The sequence below is a fragment of the Papaver somniferum genome, chromosome 5 (genome assembly GCF_003573695.1).
Source record: "Papaver somniferum cultivar HN1 chromosome 5, ASM357369v1, whole genome shotgun sequence".
In the NCBI taxonomy this organism is placed as follows: domain Eukaryota; kingdom Viridiplantae; phylum Streptophyta; class Magnoliopsida; order Ranunculales; family Papaveraceae; genus Papaver; species Papaver somniferum.
The window spans coordinates 177206107-177213139 of record NC_039362.1 but is presented as its reverse complement, the minus strand read 5'-3'; positions in this window follow the sequence as shown (position 1 = coordinate 177213139).

The following is a 7033-nucleotide window of genomic DNA, read 5'->3' as shown; positions in this document are numbered from 1 at the left end:
TGTGAGTTGAACCTGAGGTTGCAGTTACATAGTTTTGCATCAATGGTGGCCGTGTAGAGCTGGAGGTTATTGTAGTTGCAGGATGTGAAGTTAAGTTGCGGTTACATTACAGGGAATATGGTTTGTAAATAATGGGACTGAATGGAGTTGCTGGTGTCAGTTTTCTAGAACTGACATACCAAAGACCAAATATTTATGGGCTTATGAGCTTTGTTTGAGGCCCGAATGGTGATTATGGGCTGGACAGTTTTGGCCGAGAGTTACAAATGGGGAGGCAGAGAAGCAATATAAAACAAGTTTTATATCTCCATATCTTATCTTCTCTTGGACCTTTGCCTAGGGTTTACAACATGAGAGGTTTTCTCTTCCTTCTTGTTATGAACTCCATGAATATGAGCTAAGTTTTTATTATTGGTTAAGGAATAAGTTGGATTTAAAAATATGAGTTTTCATTCAATAAATTAGTCTTGTCTCACAATTATCGGTTATGGTTCACTAGAAATATTGCATGTATGATTGATTGTTAGTTTCGTCAAGTTGTAAATTGGTAGAACTCGTAATCATATCTATTGCTAGTTTAGGGTTTATTATACGTAAACGTGATACACCTTGAATACAAGTAGTATAATTGTGCTTATTACTTGTAGTGATACATCTTAGTAATCACATGTGAGTCATAAACTTTGTTAAATTGGATTAGTGCTTTTACACGTTCGATTGCTTTGATTGGCCTGATTTCATAAAACTTAGCGCATCTAGGGAATTAAACTTGATAGTTCTTTTACACGTTAGGTTGTTCTCTTAGGTAGAATTCATATTCGCATCTTTTAATGTGTTTGTTGATGATAAGAGGAAATTAGCGGGATATTCTTGTGATCAAGGTATCCTAGGGCCTTTGATAAAAATTGAGATTAAATATCAATTCTAGTTATTGTTGAAAAACATGTTTGTGGATGAAAACTGATCCTTAATCAATTTCTTTCATCTTGATTTGCGTGTTTGCTTCACTTTATTTGTTTTGTTTGCTTTTATTTTATTTTTATATTATAAACATCAGAAAATCCCCCCATTATTTTATATAGGAAACCGGAACATATTGACAACCCAAGACCTCTCTGTGGGAACCAAATCTTTCTTATCACATACTATATTTATATCTACTTGAGTGAGAAAGTGAATTATATTTTTCGGCTGACAACCGGTCAATTTTCACTTGCTCGAGAATTTTCTCTCTTAGGTTGCTGGCATTTGATGTTATCTTGTTATGGATTGTACTTTTGTGTTTGAGTTCACTTGGATTTTTCTGTAATCAACATCTTTAGTCATTTTACTCTGTGTAGGATTAAGATGTCGGGTTGTCGTATGTTGTTCACCTTGGGGATGATAAAAGACTGATGGAAGTAGCTGACGATATTGTGTTTATATTTTTACAAGGAATTCAAATCTCGTGACAGAGCCACAACCTTGACAATTCTGTCTATGAAGAGTACAGAATGTGAATTTGTTGGATAGGAATGAAAAAATAGTTGCAGCTGGATATGTGGTGATCGGTTTGAAAGGTGAAGCCTGTCACCACAGAATTGTCCAAAACAATGAGAATAAAGTTCACATAGAATGTGTCTACGATGATTCTGCACCAATTTGGACCCTCCTCAAGGTGATGACTACTATAAACTATCTCCGTATGTTGGTGGTGGTTGGGTAGTGTGGCATAAGGAGCGTTTGCAATTTACAAATTAAACTTTGTGTATCTTTGTTACTGATAAGTATTGTTAGGTAGAGTAGAGTTTATGTTTTAATTTATAGTAATTTTTAGTTTTATTGTTTATTGTATTGAGAATATTAGTTGATGTTGAAACAAATTTCTTTTTATTAATTTAATTTCTATTAAATTTTTTAGGTACTATTTTTTAATATCACGCACTAACAATTAAGGTGGTGGGTTTGGGAAAGCGGTGTATGGATCCAAAACAGGATTGGGAAATAAAAATAAATATATATTTTTTATTTTTCTTAAGTACTGCCTAAATTGTTCCACTTGAATATGTCAGAAATTTGACATACTTTTTAGTGTGACTTAAATTAATTAAAGTCACACTTATTAGTGTGACTACTGATGTGTAACAAAAGAAAAACACCATATTTATGACACTAATAAGTGTGATAATGAATCAGATGTCACACTTATTTGTGTAACAAAATGTCTAATTTGGTGTAGTGGTTGCGATGAAGAAAAATGTGAAGGAAGAAAAGAGGTTCGTGAAGTTGTGTCGATTTGATAGTGAAGATGGAATTCTGATATGAGAAAAGACAAGAACTTGTTAACGTTTATAAATGGAAGAACAGTGATGGAAAATGAGAAAAGACAATGACGTGCAAACGTTTATCAATGGAAGAAGAGGGTTACAGAATTCTCGTTCAATGATATCTTGGTTTAAGGGAGGATGTTGGAAGTTAAACCAAGATATCAGCGAAGTTATTCATGGAAGCAACTAGTCGAAGTTGCTGCTGTCTGAGTGAAGCAACTAGTGGAAGTTGATGTTGTTTCTGTGGAAGCAACTTGGTGAAGTCGACGGCGTTCTGGAAACAACTAGATGTAGTTGGCACGGCATGTTTGGCTTGGACGTGAAGTCTACATGTGAAACAAGTATTTCTGTGTTTAGAGTTTTACTATGTTTAGAGTTTCTTTGTGTTTCTAGAAGTGTGCTTTATTTAGAGTTTGATTTTATTAAGAAAGTACCTTGAGTGATTGTCTAGTTTGTTAGACTATAAATAGGTTGTTAAGCCACGAGAGAATGTACACCGAATTTGATTATCAATGTAGTCGTTTTATTGTTTCCGTGTGTGCTCTCGTCTCTCTTGCTCGATCCTACACGGTCGGCATGTGAAAAGTTAGTAATAATGCCAAACCTATGCTTCTGTCTCGGGTGTCAAAGCAGCCTTAGATGATGGATGGCCTCCTCTGGTGGCTTAAGCTGGCGGTTTAACTGGTGGCAGTGCCCAAAATGATGTCAAAAATATTGGAACATTCAATTTTGAATTTTCTCTCGATAACATAGCTAAATGCGCCTGCAGTTTTGAGTGGATATCCTAATGATTTTTTGCACTTTTGTCATTTCTTTTCGCAAGATTAGGATCATATTTCTGCTTTTGGTACCAGTAAGTATGGTAAATCTTGTGTTATTGACTCAGGTGCCAAGAGGTGGTTACCCCGGTGATCGGAACTAACCAAGAAGCTGAAGAATACCAATAAAGCATCATGTTATTTTAAGCATGTCGATAAATTTCTGTTGTCTATGTGAATTGAGTTGATGAGTAAAACATAGGAATATTCATTAATTACTTCATCATTCGTCTTGCTGCCTTGAAGCTACTGATCCAAATTCGATCGGACAATAACATCAAAGTCAAATTTGTGAACTAAAAGACAGAGAGAAATGTTATTCGATCTCACCCCACTTGCAAACATAAACAAAAACAAACACGAACTAAGAGAAATTTAGCAACATAAGTATATAAAAAAGCATGGAAGAGGCCTTTAGTGAACCGGTAAATTCCCTCAAATTAACGGTGGGTTCAACTTGCTGATTTGAAGACATATTAATGTTCATCGACCGATATCTCTGAGGAAAATGGCTTACGGGCTGCATAAATAATTCCATTATTATTATAGGAACTCCAAACGTCAGGATCAAATCTCGCCTCTTCTCTGTTCGGAGTCAACTCTGCAATGTCCACGACCACTATGGGAAATATTCCTCTGTAGAAACAGTTAGCTTGAACGTTAGTTGTATTATCTTTTCTGAATTTTGATCCACCTGTGGGGTTGGTGATCGTCAATGGAATATCTTTGGATAACACATCGAGTTTCTTGAAAGGAACCCAGTTGCTAGGAATTGTTTGACCAGTGATCCATGGTTCCTCAACGGACTTTCCACTTCCCGCAGCACCACAACACTGAACAAGTTTTGATGTTAAATCTGAAACTTGCTTTTCTAAAGCATCTAACCCGGCAAGTATTTCTTCCCTTTTAAGACCCGCAAGTATTTTCTCATTCCTCTCTCTATTCACTTGAGATTTCAGTATGGCATTTTCTGCTTCTAGATCCAAAACTCTTTTATCTAGAGCTTCTTTCTCAACCTTGCTGCTATCGGATTGACCTTGAAGAGATGAAAACTTTGCTTTTAACTCGGAATTTTCTTTCTCAAGAGCTCGATTCTCAGCCTGCAAGATTTCAGGAGTTTTAATACCAGGTAGACTCCAAAAAGGCGAGTTTAGTTCCTCACGCGACCAGGTACCCGTCTTGTTGACAGTATTCCATTTGATCACCAAACCTTGAGAGTTTATAAGCTTACGAATCCCAGCTGCAGGAAAGGAATCTTTGAAGTCGTCGTAATCGCTCTCTCTATTATTGTCCCAAGAGAGATGTTTCGAGAAGGAAATTTTTTCTCGTTCTGTAAGATCATTTTCCACAAGGCTGATATCAAATTCTGTCGTAACTCTATATACGGTAACAAATGAACGTATAAACAACTGAGGATCTGTATACCACGACATAGCTATTCACGGAAAAGTGAGAGAGTGATAATGAGGGAAAGTATTAAAGAAGGGTATAACCTAGCTTGTGAAAGAAATGAATGAGGATATGAAAAATTTCTTATCTCCTAATTAAATATATACACAAGTATATCAGCAAAACAGTAGGTGTATACTAGGTGTATATATGCTTCAAAAAAAAAGGTGTATTTATAGCATAAGTGGGAAAAAAAGTAATGAATTACAATTTGTATGTATATTCTCACTGGCTGTGTATATCGTGGAATTCATGATCAACTTCTTATATTTAAAGTCAGTCAAGTATTATAGTTTATGATGAAGAGTACTGTTACAGCATGGATTAACAGTCATCTGAGTCAAGCCAAGCGTGAGTGTGATTAACACTTAATTAAGCTAGGGTCTTAAGTCAAGTGTGGGTGCTAGGCTGCTAGCCTTTGATGTCATCCACCATCTATTATTTGGCTTATCTCCTTAATCTGCAATGACGTTTGATCCAATTTATTTAAAGTAAGGTCTTAAGTCAAAAGTGAGAGTGATTAACATTAAAACAAACAAACAACTCAATTCCTTGTTCATTTTCCTCCAAAGTCACAGTTTATCCATCACCTACCCTTCCACCAACGCATGCTTTATGTACGCACTGTCCACCCAATTTCGTGTCCTGTCTGCCCTACTTTAAAAAGTTAAACTTTCCTACTGGATACCGTTTCCTCATTTTTTTTTTATGAATTGATTTTTCTTTCTTATGAATTGGTTCCACTACATATTCATAAGGTCAGGATGATAAGATTACACATATTATGACTTTATTGTCCCATGAATGTGATTTTCATGGTACGCTAATGTGTTATTCGAATATGCTTCTAAATGCTCCCCGATAATAAGTTAATTTCGGAATTTATATTTGTCTAGGTTGGAATTTGCTTACAAACAAAAAATTGTTACAAACCAATGATTCAATTATTGGTGCCAATAATTTTGATGTGGAATTGATTATTAGTTGGGATAAACCAACTCAAAAGAGGACGCTTTATGTGCATGCCAATGATGTTATAATTTGCTTATCTTGTTGGAAGAGTTAAGACCCCTGACACCTACTCTCTCCAAATTATGTCCCTCAGCATCATGCCAATTCCATCATTCATCAGTTATTTTGTGCACTTTTTATATGGAGTTCATGGTATTTAGTTTATGGAGGTGATCTATTACCAAGCTAAGGTAAACTGATTAAGAGATGTCTATGGGCTTTAACGTTTGCTTTGTGCACTTTTTATATATATACTCAAGCTGAACATGTTCTTCATTTACAGACCAAGAAGACCGGGTCTTTGTCTTAAAATATAACATTTACAAACCAAAATTTCAGATGGTAAGATTTGTACAGGGCTTCATTTAAGAGAAGAAAAGTGATTAAAATTTAAAAAGAAGCATAAACCTGAATTTCATATTTAACATTCAACATAAAATCATCATAGATGAATCAAAATCAAATCAGCCTAGAGCCTAGAGATGATACTCTGGGTACTCCGAAAGACATTGCAAACTCTTACCACAGCAATACAAACACAAGAAAAAACAAGCACGTAAAGCCTTCCATATGTGATCAAGGTTTAGTTGATTTCTATTCCTTGAGATCTTATATCTAATTAACCGTAGAAAAAGCCTTTAATGAGCTTCTAATAGGATCCGTCAAGCGGTAGCTTCGACCCACTGATTTGAAGGCATATTAACACGACTTGCGTTCTTCGATCGACAACTCGGAGTCAAATGGTTTACGGGCTGCATAGCTAATTCCAGCATTATTATACAAGCCCCACACGTTGGGATCAAATCTCGCTTCTTCTTTGTTAGGAGTTAACTCTGCAATGTCCACAAGCACTATAGGAGATATTCCTCCATGGAAATAGTTAGATTGAACATTGGACGTAGTATCGCCTCCAAATTTCAGACCACCAGTGGCTTTTGTGACTGTCAAAGTGGTTTTCCTCGAAAACGTTTGAACATCGAGATTCTCGAAAGGGACCCAGTTGCTAAGAACTGTTTGACCACTGATCCATGATTCTGATCCACCTCTAACTGCACCGCAACACTGAACAAGTTATGATTTCAAATCTGAAACTTGTTTTTCTAAATCCAAAACTATTTTACTTTGAGCTTCTTTCTCGACCTTGTTGCTGTCGACTTCATCTTAAAGAGAGGAAATTTTCGCTTCCAAGTCTGAAACTTTTTCCTCCAGAGCTTGTTCTGTTACTGATTTTTTTTTTAGTAATACCGGGTAGATTCCAGAAAGGGAAATCTGGTTCCTCGTGTGACCAAGTACCTGTCTGTTTGTCGGAATCCCAGTCGATCACCATACCTTGAGAATTTATATACTTTGTGAATTTTGGAAAAGAAGCTTTGAAATCATCGAAATCACTCTCTTTATTGTTAACCTTCTGGAGATGTTTCCAGTAGATTAAATTTTGGACGTCCTTAA